Source organism: Eptatretus burgeri, chromosome 9, assembly GCF_056783735.1.
Source record: "Eptatretus burgeri isolate ZD-2024b chromosome 9, Ebu_testis_v1, whole genome shotgun sequence".
Taxonomy (NCBI): Eukaryota; Metazoa; Chordata; class Myxini; order Myxiniformes; family Myxinidae; genus Eptatretus; species Eptatretus burgeri.
This window is the reverse complement of record NC_140969.1, coordinates 26,069,978-26,091,951: the sequence shown is the minus strand read 5'-3', so window position 1 is coordinate 26,091,951 and position 21,974 is coordinate 26,069,978. Positions and strand designations below refer to the sequence as shown.

Sequence of the window (21,974 nt, the reverse complement as noted above, 5' to 3'; positions counted from 1 at the left end):
AATTACAAGCACATTAGGGGACAACAGTGTACTTCAACTTGAATTTCAAGGACATTACTGGACAATGGACATGGTATATAGGATTTGAACCTGGGTCCCCTGCTGTATTATGGGAACCCAACCTAACAGGTGAAACCATTTATCTTCTCTCAAACCATCTTCTCTTCTCGTTTTATTTCTCACGGATTTTCCGTTTCATACCTGAATCTGTTGGAACTTCCATCTTCTGTTTCTTCCTCTGGTTTTTATCTATACTTTCATCCCCTTGCTCTCATGTTGCTTCTGCCATGTTTCTACTTCTGTGATTGAGAGTTTGTGACTGTATCTATCTTGTTCATCCACAATTCCCCCCCGTGTGATCCCCTTATTCTCATTCTTCACCATGTCTAATATTTCTCCAAGTCTCTCTCGATATTGTCCTTCAAACCCTGTTGTTGGTGTGTCCCCCCTCATTCTCTTTATACGACTCTTTTCATTTTATTACGTCCTGATCTATTCTGTGTACGAGCTCTCCCATGAGCCTCGACACTGTATATTACCACAAAAAATCTCTAAAGCTGTCCTTGGGTGTATTGTAATTGTATCGATTGGTTTTGTCTGACTTATAATAATGTGAGTTCCCCAAGAAGGAACTTTAACATAGAAGAAGGCCATTAGGCCTATCAAGCCTGCACAATTAGTTTAGGGATGTCAGCATGCAATGGAGCAGCGCATTGCTGCGTCCACTTTTCATCAGTACTCCAGGGGCCTCCGTCTGGCCATCCCCCAGGCAGATACCTGGCCCGTCCCCATCTCCTTGAGATGCTGATCAACCTGTTGCACCCATGAGACACGTGGTCATCCTGTTGATCTCCTCCACTCACGAGGCTCCCTCCCTGAGAGAATCTGATGAGCAGCATCAGTGTCAGGAAATCGAGCCAAATGTCCATACCCCCGCAGCTGACGCTCACGGACTATGCAGGTAACAAATCTCATTTGTTTGTTGGACACAAAGTCCTAATCGTAATAGACAAGGATTCTCCGAAGAGACCTGGAACTAAAGGAGTTAAGACTTCATCTCAAATCCTTTGTCAGAGTCCAAGTCTCACATCCATAGAGCAAGACTGGAAGCACCAAGGACCTGAAGACTCGGACTCTCATCCTCCCGCACAGGTACTGGCAGGGCCACACCCCATGACCCATTGAATCCATGACTCCCCAGGTCCGACCCAGATGTCTATTGACCTCCGGCTCAAAGAATGCAGAGACATGAATATCACTGCCAAGGTAAGTGAATCTCTCCATGACCTCAACATCCTCACCACAACCAGGTATAGACAAGATCGCAGCATACAAGATGTCATTGAAAGCCTGGATCTTTGTTTTGACCCAGGAAACCCGTCGTCCCGGCAGCTCCAATTCCTCATGCAGTGCCACGAGGACCCCCCAACAACAACAACCAGTGTTTCTGCAAGGATGACTGCATCATCTGTGAAATCAAGGTCAGAGATGAAGTGATGCACCGCAGCTTGAACTCTCTGACATCTGACAAAATACATAGATGTGGACACACACACACACACACACACACACACACACACACACACACACACACACACACACACACACACACACACACACACACACACACACACACACACACACACACACACACACACACACACACACACACACACACACGGCCATTACAAAAGTCTCACAACCCCATTCGGGGCGAGACTAATTAAAAACTGTCCCTTTTTGGGTGGTGGTTCATGAAACTGTTCGGTGGAGTTTTCCTTTTTCTTTCCCTATTCCATGCCATTGGTTATTACTTGGACTCACCCCAACTTGTCTGTCTGTCCTTCGCTTCCTCATAAAGTCTTTATATGGATCAGAATCCTTACCCACCCCTATCATGCTATCCCGTATATTGCTTTCCTTTTTCATTCTCATATTCACTTTGTCGAAGCGCCATTATTTACGCAGTACTTCGTGGATTATATTCTTTTTCGTTTGATTGCTTACATTTCAAAGTCACTATTTTGGCTCGATCCCAAAGCAGCTGTCTGGGATTGGTTGTTGATGTAAGCTTTTGCAATCTTACCTAGCCATAGACCTGGTGTGTAAAGATCTCCCTACTTTTCCTACTCCCTGTCTGTATGCATATATTCTCAATTGTAAGAACTTTAATTTCCCCTTGTTGTCGGTGTTAAATGTAAAAAATGTGCATTCATGTTATCAGCTTGTACTACGTGGGATGAAAGTTGGTTGGGACTCTGCGCAGCATGAGTTAGTCCTGGGGACGAGCTTCATAAAGAATGGCATCAACTCGCCTTGCACATTGAGCAAGTTATTATCTGCCATGTGGATTCGAGTGCGATTGATTTACTCTTCCCCCCCACAGGAAAGTTGTGTGCTGGGAACATTCTTGACAAACTCTTCACTCATGTTTTAAAATCATCTTCCTTGATTCGGGAAGTCATGTTGTGGGTGCACTGCCAAAGCTTGTTTGGAAATCGAGGCCCTGTCCTGTCGCTCACTCCATTTTGAAAAGGGTGTTGAGAGACTGGGCGAGGTCGGGGGAATGAAATGGAATGGGTTTTGAGGGTTTAGGGTGGGAAGGTGCAAGGTGGATGTCTGAGAGAGCTGGTATTGCTCACCTCTATATAAGATTGCCAGCTGAGAAAACAGGAACAGCTTATTACATCGGCATGGGTCAGCCAGGCTGCGCATACCATCGTGAAAAGCGAATGTGTGAGAGAGGGCAAGAGAGCAAGGAAATACATCTGTAAACGCAGGAGCTGTCATAGGGTTATCATGCTTGTGTTTTGTCCACATTCCACAAAGTCCATCATTCATAATTATCCAAGCAAAAATTCCAATGTGGATTTATTTATTTTTTACACGAGGAGGATAAGGGAACCACCGCAGAATTTATTTTTATTACTTTTCTTTCTATAATAGTGTTGATAGAGAGCTGGCGTAATGGGCCAATGGCCTCCTTCTGCATCAAATTTCCTTGTATATCAGCATGTCCTGCATATGCCTTGTATATCAGAATAGTTTGATCAGGCAGATTAACCCATCCCTGAAGACCATTAATGAGTCAGGTGGGTGGTTACCAACAATGCAATAGTCGCATGGTATTCCTCCTGATACAATCTTCGGTTCAGGAAGCTTGGAATCAAATATTCATTAAAGCTTGTTGCCGACAGTTAGATTTAAACCTCACAACTTCTGGGATACCAAACCAATATTTTCAAACACAGAAGCACCAATGATGTTTGAAAATGTTAAATGAAAGAGAAAGTGAGGGGGGAATGTCATGAAGAGTAGGGAGAGACAGTCCTCCATCTCCTCTTCAGCCTCCCATATTAATTGGCAGGGAAGGGAAGACTATCTAGTCTCTAGTGAATGTGGCTCTTACATCAATTAATAAGGGGATAAAGGAATACCATGCTACATTATAAGCAGTGATGTATGTGGTATTTTCAGTTGCAGGTCTAAATTAAATATTGCCAGTCTCGGGTCCTACCACTACAGGTCGACAGTCTGGGGCCCTGGGGTGAGCCACAGATGCCGGAGGTTCCTAGAGGGTCTCTCCTGCATTCTCAGCCATTTCAGGGTGAAACAATGATTTAATCATTCCAAAATTTAATCATTCCATACTTGTACCAAGTTTTATTTAAATCCCTGAACCAAGATTCAGAATACTAAATAATTCTGGCTGACAGACCATGTGGCCGATCAGATTGAAATTTAAAATGTGCATTCCCCATGACTACTAGATCATAATTGTGAAGTTTCATGTCAATCGATGAAGTGATTCAAGAGGAAGGGTTTTAAAAAGATTTTCGCTCAATCCAATATGGCTGTCAAACCATGTGACCTATTAATTATTTGTGAACACCTTGGTATCCCCAAGGCTTGGGGAACATGTTGGTGAAGTTTCCCTTCAATCTGTCAAGCAGTTCTGGAGAAGAAGATTTTTAAAAGTTTATTCTTCAAAAACTCAAAGCTGCAAAACCATTGTGACCCATGACATCATTTCCCTCTCGGAACCTCCGGCATCTGTGGCTCACCCCAGGGCCCCAGACTGTCGACCTATAGTGGTATGACCCTAGACTGGCAATATTTAATTTAGACCTGCAACTGAAAATACCACATTCATCACATACATAGGAGATACCGAGGTCCAATGTTTTTTCTGTTTTTCCAACATGGCTGCCACACCACATAACCTATGACCTCCGAATTATCATCAAAACATTCTGCACGAGCAAATACCACCCGTGGCTTCACCGATGGGAATACCAAAAGGGGGGGGGAGAGGGGGAGAGAGAGGAGGGAGAGTGAAGAAGTGGAGGGGAAAGGAGAGAGGAGGGAGGGGGAGTGAGGAAGGGTGGGGGAAGGGAAGACAGTGTGAGGTGGGAAGAAGGGAAGGCCGATGTGTGGTGGACCATTAATTATGATTCATACTGTCTCATCAAAATGTTTCTGCATATAATAACAGTGAAGATGGAAGCAAAATAATGTCTGAAATCCATTTGCTACCCGTCATACTATAAACACGGCCCAGAGACAAACAACGCCCGGACACTTCCGGAGACAAACACTGTCCAGACATAACCACTGTGTGGATATGTCTCCAGAGAGAGAGAGAGAGAGAAGGTGGAGGTAAGGGAGTGTGCAGAGAGAATACGTTATGCTTTATGAACACACACACACACACACACACACACACACACACACACACACACACACACACACACACACACACACACACACACACACACACACACACACACACACACACACTAGTGCTTGGTCGATATCGGCAATGTTTCGGGACTCGGCAGGTTGGAGTCAGTTTGATTACCGACTGCAGTACGTACTGTATACAACCCAGAAACCTTGTGTAACTTTCACCGAAAAACAACGTTGCATTTATATCGACGTTTCAAGGAGATGTTCACAAACATTATTCTTTATAACAGGAACCACTCGCTCAGGATGACGTAGCAGGAATCACTCACTCAGGATGACGGAGCAGGAACCAGTCGCTCAGGATGACAGAGCAGGAACCAGTCGCTCAGGATGACAGAGCAGGAAACAGTTGCTCAGGATGATGGAGTTGGAACCACTCGCTCAGGATGGCGGATCAGGAACCAGTCGCTCAGGATGACAGAGCAGGAACCACTCGCTCAGGATGACCGAGCAGGAACCACTCGCTCAGGATGACGGAGCAGGAACCACTCACTCAGGTTGATGGAGCAGGAACCACTTGTTCAGGATGACGGAGCACAAATCACTTGCTCAGGATGATTGATAAGGTTGATTAAATGGTTGATAAGGAACGGCTGGCCAAGCTGTGGCTGCATACTATATGGTATCCCTTTAACTCTAAAGCTGGTCTTCACCATGCATGCAGCTGTTAATGAAATAAAATGAATTAATTCAAATTATGACTTTATCCACTACAGAGTTGCTGCTTCATGTAGAACAACCCAGGAAACATTGCATAGTTCAATCGCCTATGAAATAAAGAGTTCAAATAATCTGCCATGTTGCCTGCTCGTCTGTACACGTGTCACGTGGTACAGTACATCATTTGCAATCTGCGTAAACGTTTTAACTTTTTTTTTCACCGTCCGTTTTTCACCGTCCGTTTTTCACCAGATTTGCTTTGATTCCCTGTAGAGCACCTTGCAAAACCTCCGAAAACATAGACTCAGATCTGGCAGATGCTATGGATACAGCAGTCCCTCTGGGGGATAGGGTGTGAGGTCTTGCAGTGAGTCCATTTAAAATCACATAGCTCAACGAAGCTTTTGCCACGTTCCTAAATTTTTTGTTCACTCAATATAATTCTCCAAACAGTGGATAAGGACAAATTTAATGATTTGGAAATTTCACATTTTCTTTTGTATATATGGAGAAGGAGGGAACACAGCCTTGCTTGCTCAAAGTAAATAGGTATGTCAGCTTAGTTATAAGACTCGTTATTTCTTTAAATGATCAGATTTCACAACAGATTTTGCCACTTGTTTAGACCGGATGATATCCAATCCACAAAACCGAAATAATATTTCGATTATATAATTTAATTAGTCCGTGAGAGTCGATCATCGAAAATCGTATCGTATGGTGACAAGCCGGTAGGCGACACGGCTGCTCGCTCTAGATGGAAAGCTGGCCGACGCGACTGGCCGATATTCATGTACATGCTATCAATCAATTTAGCACAATAAATATGATTATCATAGCCCTCTTAGTTTAGGCCCAGAAACCCGCCTTGTGAAATTTCAGGCATGTTTCCAAAGAGACTCTAACAAATGGCAGCCCTGGTGATTCCATTTATCTATTCGCTAAAGATTTTATTTTTTTATATGATGCTGTAAGACATTCTCCTTGGGCACAAAAAAACAGGTCCCTCGGAGGTCCAGTTTCGGAGGTATTGATTTTTTTGTACAGTCCACACTAAGTGTACGATGTACGATAAAGTATTTTAGCTGTTGCTAAGGCCTAAGTCACATTTGCCACGGCGGCCGTGGGGTCTACAAAATCTATTGCCACGAGCAATTATACGGTGGCCGCAGTATTTCCACGGTCACACAATGTAGCAGTCACATATGTTTTTATTTTTCGGGGAGCCGCACGGCGTATTTATAAATTGTGGACACCGAAAACGTGGGGGTGCCGTACGGTCTTTGATTTGATGTCGCACGGTGACCTTAGGGCATTCCTGCGGCAGCCATAGAATTTTCAAGACGCAAGGTGACCGCAAGGCGACCGCAGGGGGACCGCAGGGGGGCCCTAAGCCGAACGTGTGGCCAGACGGACGTTACCGAGTGGGTTCTTTTTTTTAATTTTTTACCAGTTCTTTTGTTTCGGCTTGTCGAATTGCTACGGCGATGGTAGAAATGAAAAAAAGTTGTAACTCCGCGTTATAATTCCACGGCGACCCTACGGCCTGTAAAATATAGCCATATGGCGTCGGCCCACCCTGAGGCCACCTCAGAAACTCTGCGGCCACCGCACGTTTCTGTCAATCCAGAGGGCGTACGGCCACCGTATCGTCGCCGTAGAGCAAATGTGACAGGCCTAAGCAACGGAGGTGTGCATAGCAACCATTCATTTTTGTGTACATGCGAGCCACATTGTACACATTTCAGCCAAGTTTCATCAAAATCAGTCTCTTTCTCTTAGACATTCGCAATTAACCGTTTCTGAAATGTTCGACATGTACTCGCCCAAAACCTATCTCCTCCTACAAATATTTTTTGTTAGGGCTGCAAATTGAAATGAAGGGAGCTAGATAGATTGCACACAGAAGTCTAAGCTTCGATTTTTCGATATTTTTTTTGATTTTTTTCGATTTTTTGACCACTTTTAAGGGCCGTTGCTATGCCGTTGCTAGGGTCCCATTATTCGAAAGCACACGATTCCCAGAAATATTGGTCCTACCTACCAAATTTCATTGGAATTGGTTGAGTGGTTTAGCCCCAAGGCTTGACCAAAGTTTCGTGGACAGACAGACAGATAGAAATGTCCAGAATAAGTGTGCTCTAAGAGCAGCCAAAAATGGTGCGTCAATTCGATTAAACCAATTAATACAACCCAAAAACATAATACCTTCGGCGACTTCGTCAGTGGAGGCAAAAATAATAACAAAATCTGTGTGCATGGGGACTGGACACAAGTGGCGAAACTGCAAATGCCAACTCATGACTCTGGTTATCCCCACAAGGAGGGTTAGAATGGTTCTTTTTCTTCATTTTGCAGATGAAAGGAAGGAAGGACGTGCCAAATATTGAAGCGGCTGCACTGCTTTAAAAAAACTAATAATAATAATTCGTTTGACCAACACTTTCATTAATAACGTCTTGGAATACGACATGAAAATAAAGAGAAGAAGGCAAAAAGTGACTTTGGCATTGTATAAACTACAGTTTTTTGCTCATTTGTAAATTTAATATGGTCTATAATACTATATTTACATCTATATTTTGCCTTTGAAATTGACATATATTGAAGAGTTCAAAATTGAAATTAAACTTCATTGCTTTTGTTGTCATTCAATAACTCAGCTTCCCATTACTCCCGATAGCATTTACTCCTGAGCTAGCTTTGGTGTACTCCTGATCATTTACACAGTTTAGTCGACCCACATGATCGAACGGTGTCGTACATGGGCGAGTTCCCAACACAGTCGAAAACCATACCGGTCATAAAGAAGATTATTTAACAATTTAACCCAAATCACGGATACTCGAATAAAGTGCTTCAAATCTAGCAGGCAAGTGGATATAGTCGCCTTGAGGAGTAATTATTTAATAAAGGACAGAAGAGATGAGAGAATGAAAATGAAACAGATCCTTGGGACAGTAGCACTGAAACCTTGGGGTAGTGTATATCTGTTGTATCATATGTAAATAAAACAGTAAAAACATACTTGTATCTTTATCATGGCTCTCTGAAAGGCAAAAGCCTTCATGAAGCTTCGGCGAAAGCTTCTGATTGGACAAATTGATCTTTGGGACTCGTCACAATAATAATGAAATGGGCGATGGAGATGGACAATTGGAAAAATGGAAGTTATTGATTAAATTATTTATTGGCGATTACATTTTGATTGCACTTTCAAGTACAGTACATCGTGTTTTGACTTTTTTAATGTCCATTTTTCACCAGATTTGCTTTGATTCCCTGTAGTGCACCTTGCTCTTTTTGGTACTTTTTTGGAGCACTTTTGCAAGGTACGTTTTTTGTTTCTTTTTTGGTAAAACGTTTGCAGGCTAACATGAATCGTTGGCAGGCAAAAAGACCGGTGACCGGCACCTAAATACATCCACGATAAGAGGTTGTACTATGTTGAGCATCATGAGATAATAAGAATTTGTTGAAACGAGGCTAGATTTTAAATGAGGGAAAGATAAAAGAATAAGCCAAGATAAAGTTTGCTTGGAGAGGGAGAGTCGAGGTAAAAATGTTGATGGCAAGTTTCACCTTGCTCTTCCATCTTGTAAATCATAAAAATGCTTGGGGGTGAGGGGGGAGTGTAAAGAGATTTTTATTGACGAAAACCTGAGGGTCACAGATCAAGAAAATGGATGTCAGTAACAATAATGAATGTTATAATGACAGTCAGCAACAGACAAAAACAGAATGAACTAGAGGGGTACTCGGTGGAGCACATACCTCCACAACGCAATGCCTGATTCAGTAGAACATATCGTGCCCAATAAATATTTGAAATATGCTACATATCGTTTTTGGCCCCATCTCTCAATGGTGAAGAATCGCCTTAAAAATTAAAAAAAATCTCGTATCCGGATATGGATTCGGATCTTCACCAAAATCGAATAAATTCATCCTTGTTTGGAGATGGGTCAGGTGATGGAGATGATGAATAAATAGATCCACACATCCAACCTGTCCACCAAGTTTCGTCTGAATTTGTCCACAACTTTTTAATATATCCTGCACGCAAACAAACAGACAGACAAGAGTGAAAACATAACCTCCTTCAAGCTTAGGTGGCAGAGGTAACTAAAAGGGCACTCGGTTGAGCGCATACCTCCACCCGGATCCGGATTCCGCTCTTCACCAAAATCGAATCAATTCGTCCTTATCAAACACCCATGTCCACCAACTTTCATCCTAATCTGTCCACAACTTTTTTTGAGATATCCTGCACACAAACAAACAAATAAGGGTGAAAACAAAACCTCCATCCCCCTTCGGTGGCGGAGGTAATTATGCATAGGATCTGACAACAAAATAGAATTGACCGTAAGTAGAGGTAGAGCGGTAATAAAGAAGGATGGATTACCTGGGATGTATAGATCATGAGTGCAGATGGAAGATGACAAGATGGCAGGGGGGTGCCGCCATGGAGAACTGGATGGAAGAGCAAGATAGGACCGACAGGGGAAGATGATAACACAGATGGGACAAAAGGAGTCGAGTTGAGCATAAAGCCTTGGCCTTTGGAATTTTAACAAGTAGGCAATTACTGGATCAATGCTTTCGTCATTTATGGCTGCAGATGGATGCATCACCGAAAGGACATGCGGTGCAACACTGGATACGAGATGGTAGAGGATCGAGGGGGCTCTGAACTATCCGCAAGGAAAGAGCAACACACCTCGTGCTTGAACCTCTCGGTGGGTCATTTCGATATTTTGCGTCTGGAGTGAGCAGGGAGAGTGACATGGGATGTGAGGGCATCAGCTAACTGAGCAATATTCCCTTGTGCTATGTATAAATGCTCTGTTGGCCACGAGAAGTTTGGCAATCTTGAGGATGTAATATTGGGGGAGAAGGGAAGTAGTGAGAAGTTGAAAAGGTAATCAAGTAAAGGAGGGGTGTTGAGACATAACTGAAGGTTTGTTTTTTGTTTTGGAAATGTAAAAAAAATGACAGAGAAGAGACAGAAGAAGCACCTGAAATGCCAGAGCAGGCTCTCAGGGGTTAAGTGAGTTTGGAGAGTGTGGAAGGTTGGGGTGGGGTGCATTTGACAGAGGACTATCTATCCATTCGTTGCTCTCTGAAACAAAGTTCTAAGCGTCTGCTCCGCATTTCCTGTGCCCATAAAATGTACATTAACAACACATGTAAGTGTGCGTCTAAATCCGCTGCCTTGGCAAATGAAATGCCAGGTCGTGGTGGTTTTTTGAATTAACCCGGCATGCTTTGGGAGCACTTCAAATATGTCGGATGTAAAGAAACCCTGTAAGTCTCTTATCGTGCTGCCATCTGCATGGTGGTCATAGGTGGGAGCATGTCGGTCAGGACACGGGGTAATTCATCACGTTCTCTACATTTCCATTGCTGATGGAGAGAGAGAGAGAGAGAAGAGGGGGGAGGGGTGGTTCCTGCCAGCACAGCTGAAATGGTTTTCCTTTTATCCATGTTGCATGAGTGCTGAGAATGGGAACAGCACAGAAAAAAAAACCCATTAAATATTTCGTCCGGAAGAGTTACGAAGGCAGATGTTTTGAAACCGCACCAAGGCAGGAGAATCCAATTGAGTCTCTTTCTGTGTGCCCGCTCGCCGTCATATGCTTTTGCTCTAAGCCGAGCCAACCTTGTCCCCCTCGGTCTCTCGACGGGGTCAGGTTTTTCCCTTTTATCGATGTTTTGCTTCCTGCAAGAAATTCAATCACATAAGTAGCCTACGGCAAGTTTCACACAAGACGAGCCAGGGTGAGCGATGTATTGTGTTAGCTGATTGTTTGTGTTCATTAAAGCAGGACGACGCATTCCAAAGTGTCAAGATGTCATCGACAAGTCATAATTGCAGCCTCTCAATAGGTGACAGTTCTGAAACTGTTAGCTTGTACGACCTATGGAGAAAACTTGACAATGGGCCTACATGTTCCAATATGGCGGATGAAGACACCTTTTATAGGCTTTTGAATAACACCATGCTATTGATCAACCCCTTTTCCATTCCCGAAGAACTATCTGAAAGGACTACTTGTGTTTTAGGTGTGTCGACAAACACCTGTATATGAACACCAGGTTCATGTTTAAAGGTAAGGATGTTATTACAACAACATGGGCCCTCATGCATACGGGAACCCTTTTTGCACCACTTGAAACTCGGCCCTTGAGTTTACTGGATGTACTCGTGAATCCTACGATAATTGGATAAAGTTTGCAAGCTTGGTCTCCACCAACCACCCACCCCTCCACCCCCATTTCCTGCGTTCACGTTACATGCATGAGCTTCTCTTGGTGCGCTGTAGGGAAACGAGGGCCAGAGGTCAGTGGGCAGCTGGTGCTGTGGTGAGCCCCCCAGCACGTGGAACAAAGGGCAGCCCGGCGGCAGGCGCTGAAATATCGCGCTTATTAGCAGGGGCCCCGGGCCGCCACAAGTGCATGAATCCCGCACAACGGTCTGAGCGGAGGTGCCGAGAACACGATCACGGGGAGGGAGCATGAGGGCTCTCAGGTGGTTTGCATTTATCTCGACACGAGACTTGCCGCGAGCTGGTCCGTGGCCAGCCATGTGTGAATTGCCCTGGCTGACCAGGCCCAAGTAGGGAGGAGGGTCTGGCAATGCGCCAAGTTCGACATCCTCATCAGAACACCTGAGGCTTTGCACAGGTTTCTTATACTACCAGGCCAAGACCAGCTGTTTTTGGGGAAGGTAGTCTAGAAGATCCGCCTGTGTAACGTGCAGCCACTGTTGGATGTCAAATCACCGCAAAGAAGGATTTTCATCAAATCTGTTAAGTTGGACTTGTTTCCCAATGGAATGAATACTTCAAGGATCATTGTGTCTGCTGTCACTACAAGGCTGCTGGAGCATTTTTTTTCATTCACAATAAACATGAGTGAAGACAACTTCCCCCCTCAGTCCCCCCCCCACCCACTCCCAACCCCTCAATTTTGCTGCTTCTTGGAGTATATGCAACCAGATAGAAAGTATGCCTGGTGTTGGCTTAATGATTTGGGTGGTGGGCTTGGGATCTGAGGATCCTGATTTCAAATCTTGCTCGGCTGTTGAATTAATACCAGGTGGGGTTGACTCTGCCCGTCATCCATCCGAGGTTGGCAAAATGAGTGCCAGAATGCTGGTATCCTGTGTCGGACTGGCGACCCGTCCAGGATTGCGCCCAATAGCCAAGGAGACTGCTTCGGCAGCACCAACGCTCTGCACAGAGTATGGTCCCGATGGATAGATGAAAGGTCAGCATGCAGAGGTTAGGAAACAGTTAGTAAACACCATTATGGGAATGTTGGCATGGGCTTGCAACTTTGGTGACCTCATTGGGCAAAGGGTCTTGACAAACAGCACTACATATTGGACAATGGACTTAAATTTACACAAAGACATGGAAAATCTATTTTCAGCAGAACTTTATGCCTTCTCCCCTCCTTGACAATGTTTCAATATTCTAAGTTTTTTCTCTTAACAATATGACTTCAGGCCCAGTGCTTTGCATCATCATGGCTCTGGGGAAAAACAAAACAAAAAACAAGCATATGAGGTGCACCGGTTTTGGAGAAGGAGTAGCCGCTACCCTCGTGCAATTGCCACTTTCTCTCTCCTCCGATGCATGTTCTTAATGCCAATATATATATATATATATATATATATATATATATATATATATATATATATATACATGCATATACATGCAGACATACATATAGGTTTCAACTAATTCTAAAGGAATAGAGAGAGAGGGAGAGAGAGAGAGAGAGAGAGAGAGAGAGAGAGAGAGAGAGAGAGAGAGAGAGAGAGAGAGAGAGAGAGAGAGAGAGAGAGAGAGAGAGAGAGAGAGAGAGAGAGAGAGAGAGAGAGAGAGAGAGAGAGAGAGAGAGAGAGAGAGAGAGAGAGAGAGAGAGAGAGAGAGAGAGAGAGAGAGAGAGAGAGAGAGAGAGAGAGAGAGAGAGAGAGAGAGAGAGAGAGAGAGAGAGAGAGAGAGAGAGAGAGAGAGAGAGAGAGAGAGAGAGAGAGAGAGAGAGAGAGAGAGAGAGAGAGAGAGAGAGAGAGAGAGAGAGAGAGAGAGAGAGAGAGAGAGAGAGAGAGAGAGAGAGAGAGAGAGAGAGAGAGAGAGAGAGAGATATATATATATATATATGCTTTTCAATATGCAGACCAGGTTAGCACGCGATGTTTCTACGGAAGACCAAGGGATGGACAGGTACTTACACTGTTCCGCTCCATGTGTATGTTCAATCTTTACCTCAAAATATTTGCACAAATAAATGGAAGTGCGGTGTTTATATTTCGGGGATATCTACATATTGCACAAGTAAAAAATATGTTCATTTTTTTCTCCGACTCTATTTCCACCTCAGGTGAATTAGTAGTGGAGGAGGTAAAGGCTTGTTACTTTGTCTTCAGCAGTGTGGTTTTGATTCCTGGGCCTGTTGCGATGAAATGTTCTCATGTGGTGGATTGGTGACCTGTTGAGGATTCATTCGAGCCTTGAGATGCACACAAGGATACACACAAAGATACACACAAGGAACTTTGGCACGTGGAGGAGGCCATCCGGCCTGCACGGAACCAACCCCAGAAACAATTACCCATCCACACACAAGCTACCTACAAGTCCTGCAAATATCCCCATACCTCTCTATCTCCAATGCATCCAGATACCTATCTAATTCCAATTTTAATATATCCATCCCCTTTACTGCCACCACCTTACCAGGGAGACCATTCCATGCATTAACTACTCTCTGACTGAAAGACCCCTGCCTTAAAACTGTCCTAACTCTCATATTCTTTTCCCTCAAGCTATGGCCCATGGTCCTAACACTGTCCACTCTGCTGAAAGATTCCACTGCACCTATGTTGTTCACACCTTTTACTATCTTAAACATCTTTATCAGATCACCTCCGATCCTATCAGATCATAATCACCTCCTTTCTGATGCATGAAGTCATGTCTTCTTCAACCGTTCCTCATAGCTTAGTCTTTCTAGCCCTGGAATCAATCTTTGTAACCCTATGCTGTACCCACTTTTTGGCAGCTATGTCCTTCCTCAGATGCAGTGAACAAAACTGAACACATTGTCATAGATGATGCCTCACTAAATTCCTATACAGTGTTAAAACGACCTCCTTTGGTTTAAAATTTATTCCCCTGAAAATACAACCTAAAACCCTGTTTGCTTTTCCTTTACCCACTGCTGCCTGACACTGTGCTGTCTGCTTACCCCTTCCCCCCTCCTCTCCCCATATCTGTTACCACCCCCAGATCCTTCTTCTGTGTAATACACTCAAAGACTGCCCCTTGTGTCATGTAATCTCTATTTTAATTATTCTTGTCCATCCAATCACTTTACATTTCTTTGTTAAACTGCATCTGCCAAGCTTTTGCCCAATCTGTGAAAGTATCTAGACTTTCCTGAATCTAATCACCCCCCCTCTCCCCCCTTCTCTGCTATCTTACTTATCTCCAAACATAGTGTTGTCTGCAAATTTAGAAACTGGACTCTTAATCCCACTATCCTAATCGTTGATGTAAATGGTCCCATTATTATCAATCCTTGAGGTGCCCCATGACTTACATCCTCCCAACAAGACATCCTCCCACTCACAGCCACTCGTTGCTTCCTATCACTAATCCAGTTTTTCAATCCAGTCACCTTCCCGAGTCACAATCCACTCCACAAGCCCTCATCTTAGTTAACAACCTTCTATGTAGTGCCTTATCAAATGCCTTCGAAAAGTATAGATATACTACATCTACTGCACTTCCTTAGTCCACTCAATCAGAAACAGCTTTATTAATCTCCAATAAAGTCATTAAACAAGACATATACCTTTGGTGAATCTGTGCTGACTACCTTTAATTAGTTTGAAATTATTGAAATGTTTTCTTATCTGTTCCTTAATTAACATCTCCAACACCTTCCCCACAACTGAACTCAAACAAACAAATCGATAGTTCCCCAATAATTCTTCTCTGGATCCTTTCTTAAATAACGGTGTTACATTTACAACTCTCCAATCATCTGGTAAATGTCCTGACTCCAACGAGCTGTTAAAGATATCCCCTAACAGCTCGCTTATCTGCTCTGCCACCTCCAGCAATACTCTAGGATTGCACATTCTCCAGTCCTTGAGCTTTATCATCCCATAATATTTCTAGATGGTTCTTCACTTCATCTACTCCAACTTGGACCTCTTCTAAAAGGCCTTGCTAACCCCTGATATCGATACTGTCAGATACTGGAAGTTCTCCTGGCTGTTCCCATGTAAATGTAGAAGCAAAAAAACTGTTTCACAAACAGACAGACAGACAGACAGACAGACAGACAAACAGGGTGAATACATAACCTTCGGTGGCAAAGGAAATAAGTCTGCCGTTTCACCCTCATCATCCACCAATTTTCCTGTGTTATTCCTTTATGGGACCATCCTCTTCTTAACCCCATCCTTCCCTCTTATGTATTTAAAGAAAGTCTTGCTGTTATGTTTAATATTTTTGGTTATGTCCTTTTCATATTGCCTTTTGGCCTACGAAGTTATTTTCTTAACTAGCCTCTGTTTACTCCTCTACTTATGTGCGTCAGACTGTATTTTTGTTACTTTGTACCTGCTTCTTCCTTTACACCTTACTGGAATATACCGACGATGCACCCGACACTTTTGCACCTTCAAGGTTGCCCATTTCTCTGATGGAGACCGCCCACTCATTAACTTTACCCAATCTAAAACCCTCAAAGTTTCCCTCCGAAAATCCAACAGCCTTACACCACCATCCCAAACTTCAAATCTCAACAATAGAGTTGCACTTATGACGTTGTGGTCGCTTGTCCACAGATGTTCTCCCACCTCCACCTCCTCAACCATATTGGGAGCATTACTTAAAAAGAAGTCGAACACAGCACACCCCCTCATGGGCTTTTCTACAGAGTGGCCTGAAAGTCACTTTACCCCAACTAAATTTCTTACACCACCTTCTCTCCCTTCCCCTCCGCCCTATACAAATTCAGTGGTGCAAGGAGAATGATGGAGCGCTTACAGATACAATGACTGATTAAGTATTGGAAGTATCGCACAACAAAACCTGGATATCAAGTGTTTAAGAAGGAATGCTTTACTGGGGAGGGGTAAAGTGACTTTCAGGTCACCCTGTACAAACTGGGTTAAAAAGCAATCTTGTACAAGAGGAAGAAAAATTCTCATCCACTCTGCCTTTCCCTTGTTCCTGGACCAAATCTATATTAGGCAAGTTAAAATCCCCCGTAATCAATACTCTTCCCTTGTCACTATACTTCTGAATTCTTCACGTATTCATATTTCCTGCTCTTCCCTCAAACCAGAAGCCCAAAAAATGCATTGTTCAAATAAGTATCTTACTATTATTATGCAATCGCTAATGTCTGTACACACAGAATCTCTTCATTAATTCCATCCTTATGTCATGCCTTTCTCTCAAAACAGTACCTACCGTCTTTCACCCAAATTGGTACACCTCCTCCTGTTTTCTCTTTCCTATCACACCTAGAAATCTTGTGCAGTATTCTTGAATTTCTGTTCCTCAGTTGGATTGCTCAATAAACCACGTCTCACTTACAGCAACTATGTCGTACCCCTTTGCAATCCACCTCTTCCACATTTGAGGGTGAGATGGCAGAACATCCACCCCATATTGTTACGGGGCTGGGTATCGGTGGCGAGCACGACCGCTAGAGGGAGCAGTAGAGTCGGCTCCACCGAACACACCGGAATTGAGGTCGTGCCTTTTGGATAAGTCTGAAAGGCACGGGTCCTTTACTGGACCATGAATCGCCAATAATTCGACCGTGTGGGGTAGGGTCAATTGCCAAACTTCAATATACCTAATTACCCACGCGGACAAAGCTACCGGGGAATTCACACCCTCGAGCGGAACGAGCCGTGACCGAGTCCGAATCGTGCATAAGCGGAGATTACCAAGGCCCGTCGGACCAAATGAACAATTTACGGCCTCGCTATTTCTCAACACACACCGTGCCAAGCCAATGAAAGGAACACAGAAACGAGCTGGAACATTTAACAAAAGGGATATTTCTTTATAATGGGGCAGGGGAGCACGCAAGAAGGCAGAGTGAACCGAATACTAAAGGAATAGCAATTTATGTACAAGCACTTATGCAGTTTTACTTAATAGACTGGCGCCACAAACACACACACACACACACGTACACCCAAAAAGAAACGGACCATCAGGTCTTTATTGATGGCCTCCAGCTCAAGGAAAGGCAAGTTGGAGGTCAGAGCCTATTCTCGGACCTCTCCGCCTCGTGCGGTCTTCGACGATCCGGTGTGGCAGGACTCGAACCCGCCACACAATGCCGCTGCAAGCCCAGGCAGGCAATCCTTGCGGGACAGGCTCGCAGGCACACAGGCCACAAGAGAAGACGTTCCTCGGACCCCAGGAAGGTGATGACTGGCTTCAGAAGACCACCAGACATCCGAAGACCGAAGACCAGAAGACAATTCCTCCGACAACAACTCTCGTTTGGCCCGCGCGCGCTTCTCTTATCCCCCACTCACACTCCTTCATTGGACAGAGAGAACGATCTATGCCCATATTTGGAGCCAAGCCAGAACGAAATGCTTGTGCCCATATTTGGGGTAAGCCAGAGCGAACCGCTTGTGCCCATATTTGGGGCTAAGCCAGGCGCAACGCTTGTGCCCATATTTTGGGGCTAAGCCAGAGCGCAACGTTTGTGCCCATATTTGGGGCGAAGCCAGCACACCAACGTCCAGAGAAATCCCACCTAGCACACTGGACTCTGCCCACGTACGTGCTGACACGCACGCGTGCAATGGTGCCGGTGGATGATGGTGGAAGGAAGTGAGGGCAAGTGTCATTGTTGTGGTTGTTGGTAATTTCAATCCTAACTATCAAAATAACTCACAGTGCACGTACAATTAATCACCCATTAAACATAGGACGGGACGGGACCCTAACTAGAAACACATACTTACCGATATAGATGATCTATAGGACCTGGCTGTTGTGTGCAGTAAGCTTCCAAATCCACAACAATATTTCCCTTCCCCCCACCCTAATGAAAGAACCCTCCCTGCATAGGCTGCATTTTCAATTCATCACAAGACCAAAGCAATTTTACACACCCAGCACATACAGCATGGTTGGAGTATCAACAGGAAAAAAAACGCTTTCACCTGTTCAAGGTTTGGAGAAGGAAATTCTATCGTTGTGTACATCCATTGGCAGACTGTGTTACTCTGGCACATAGAAGACTTGGTGAAACTCAAAGATGGAAAATTATTGAGGATTAACAATATTGGGATGTCCAACAGTCAAACTGGACATCAACTAGACTTCCATCAGACTGGTATTAGCAGATTGGTCTGCAAACATCAACAAACCAATGATGTTAAAGAAAGGCCTTGATCTGGATGATCCAAGGTGACCTCCAACAGAGAGAATGCAGCTCTTTTCACACTTGCCAGACGTATTCCTTTTGCCACAAACAAAGAGTACTGTTGCGGAATGAATTGAATCTCTCTCGGAGGTTGTCCATGAGAAATGTTCAGACCTGGCTTTGTGTTGCAGGTTGCAAAGCCAGTAGACCCCAGAAAGCCAGTAGATGCTCTAGCCTGTAGACCAAAGCCTTGAGGTGCCCTCTCCTCACCACACAACACAAAGCAGCCCATTTGGTGTGGTACCGAGCACGTCAACGCTGGAATCCCACATGCTGGAGGAAGATCCATGGTCTGGTGAAAGCCCATTTCTCCTGCACACGACTGATGATAGAACACGGCTTTGGTGGCAACCTAACACAGCCTATGCACCTCTGAACATTGTACAGTGGAGTCCATCCTGTCTGGTGGCAGAGCTATTATATGGAGCAGCCTAATACAATTGTAAACTTGACCTTGTCACTGACAACCTGACACTGACAGGGGATCCTGACAGGTGAAAAGTACCATAGTGGCAATATTTTTACAACCACCCACTTCGTATAAGATGTGTATTAATTAAGGGCAATGCCAGACCCCACTGATCCTGTGCAGTTACTGACTTCTTGTGAAATGATGCCATCACAACATTGCCCTGGCCAGCAAGGATCCGTCTCAATTTTAATCCAACAGATCATGTTTGAGACATTCTTGAGTGTATATTTAAGAAAACGGACCCTCCCGTGCAGACGCTAGCATAGTTGGACACTGATTTCCACCAGGAATGGCAACAATTCCCTTTGGACTCTCTCTGGTGGCGTATTCAGGGGGACAAGGATGGTTGCTGCATTCCATTCCGCTGGTGTTTACTCACATAACTAACCTCTTGAGAGATGCATGTCATTGTGACATCAATGGATGTCATTATTTACTGGCCTTGAGCCAAACATCACACAATATACAATCTAATACGTAATCGTGATTTTTGATTAAATCAGCACCATTACCGACTTCAAAGCCTGGTGTTGGCTTAGTGGTTTGGGTGGTGGCTTGGGATCCTAGGGTCCTGAGTTCAAGCCCTGTTGGCCACTGAATTAATACACCAGGGGGTTGACTCAGCCTGTCATCCTTCCGAGGTCGGCAAATTGAGTAGCAGCTTGCTGGGATAATTGAGCCATTCGAGTATCCTGTGTCGGAGTGGCGACCCGTCCAGGATTGTGCCCAATAGCCCAGGAAACTGCTTTGGCAGCACCGACACAGAGTATGGTTCCAATTATTATTATTATTATTATTATTATTCTTATTATTATTATTATTATTACCGACTTCCTCATTTTTTTGATTAAAAATAAAACCTGAATTTCTCTGGTCATTTGTCAAATATGCAACTTTACTAAAAATGGCATTGTTTTTCAGAAACATTAGCGTTTCTGAATAATATTCTGGGTTATTGCTATGATAACGAAAAACAGCCTATGCCTAACTTTTGTGTACTGGTGATTGTTATCTCCATAATTCGGGTTTTAGAAGGTGAAATGGAGTCATCTCAGGATTCGAACTCGCCGCCTTCGATTTGGTGAAGGATCTTGATTTATGGCTGAAGTTGTGAAATTGTGTTGTTCTCAGAGTTTTGTCCCAAGGACTCTTTTTCAGGATCACCACTGAGCCCCGAACAGCTTCCAACTGTATTTCATTTGTGTTAACGTTTCCAGTGATAGTTCTTAAGATCTCCATGAGGTTCTTCTTTATCATTCCTCAAATTGCTCCAATTACACTGAACAACAAATTTCAATTTTTTTTTTTACTGGAGATGTGTAAAGTGATTTAGACTAATTTTGGTACGCTGATTTCAAAAATCATAACCGTTTTGCTGTATCACGTCAGGATTTTCAGTAACAGAAATATTCCCATTGCCTAGAAGTCAGGATTTCAATGAAATTTACAAAAAATCATTTATTCATTTATTTCATCATGAATGCTTCAAAATTATAGAAATTACAGAAAAACTCCACTAGAATGTAATTAAAAATGCTTTAGGCATTTGGCTTTGCGTTTGTGCTGCTCTGTGTCAGTTTCACGATGCAGGAACCAGCAGAAATCGCCCATCATGTTCGGGTTGTGCCGCCCTTGGTAACGCGTCTCCATGAGTGAAATCTCTTGGTGGAATCGCTCGCCGTGCTCGTCCGAGACTGCTCCCAAGTTGTCAGGGAAGAAGTTCAGGTGCTGGTGTAGGAAATGGATTTTCAGGGACATCCTGGAGCCAAGTTTCCTGAAGGACTCCAGCAGCTGCTGCACTATTTCTTCATAGTTGTCCGCGCGCTCGTTCCCCAAGAAGTTGTCCGTCACAGCTTTGAAGCTCCTCCGCGCTGCCAGCTCTTTGGGGTTTAGAGTTGTCGGAAAAGTTTTGTCCTTCATAATCTGTCGGATTTGCGGTCCAACAAAGACACCAGCCTTGATCTTGGCCTCCGACAAGGTGTTGCCAAACTTTTCCTTGAGGTATAAAAACCCACGCCCATTCAGATCCATTGCCCATACAAAACTTTTCATCAAGCCGAGCTTTATGTGGAGTGGTGGAAGGAAAACCTTGGCTGGGTCGACAAGGGCGACATGCTTCACGTTGTGTCGACCAGGTACATGCTCTTTTCGCTCTTCCCAATCTTTCTTCGTCCAGTGATTCTTGTCGTCTCTGCTATCCCAGAGACAAAGGAAGCACGTGTATTTCGTGTAGCCTGACTGCAGCCCTAACAACAGCGCCACCACTTTCAAGTCTCCGCAGATGTGCCAGTTGAAGTCATTGTACTTGATGGAATCAAGCAGCTGCCGCATAGTCTCATAGGTCTCTGTCATGCCGAACGCGTGAGCCAGTGGGACTGATGGTTTCTCGTTGCCATTGTGGAGCAAAACAGCCTTCAAGCTGTTCTTCCCCGAGTCGATGAAGAGGCGCCAGTCTGCAGGATCGTGATCACACCCAAGTTCTTTCAACAGACCGTTGATGTCACTGCAGAATGTCATCGTGTCTTCCATCTCAAAGAACTCAGCCATGTCTCTGTGACGTGCTCTGAACAAGGATATCTTGGTGTTAGGTTCAAGTAGA

At 44.2% G+C, this 21,974-nt stretch overlaps 1 protein-coding gene across 2 annotated transcripts in view; it reads left to right on the top strand.

Annotated features, from left to right (window-relative positions):
* LOC147019753 (uncharacterized) overlaps window positions 1-21,974 on the top strand; it is a 36,360-nt gene that overhangs the window by 666 nt on the left and 13,720 nt on the right. Inside the window, exons 2-3 of one of the 2 annotated variants that reach the window (XR_015062049.1) lie at window positions 8,677-8,741; window positions 10,034-10,368. The exons of the other annotated variant lie outside the window; for it this stretch is intronic. The gene's annotated coding sequence lies outside the window, so the exon portion shown is untranslated. Of the gene's footprint in view, window positions 1-8,676; window positions 8,742-10,033; window positions 10,369-21,974 lie in introns of those variants that run through there. 2 annotated transcript variants of the gene reach the window in all.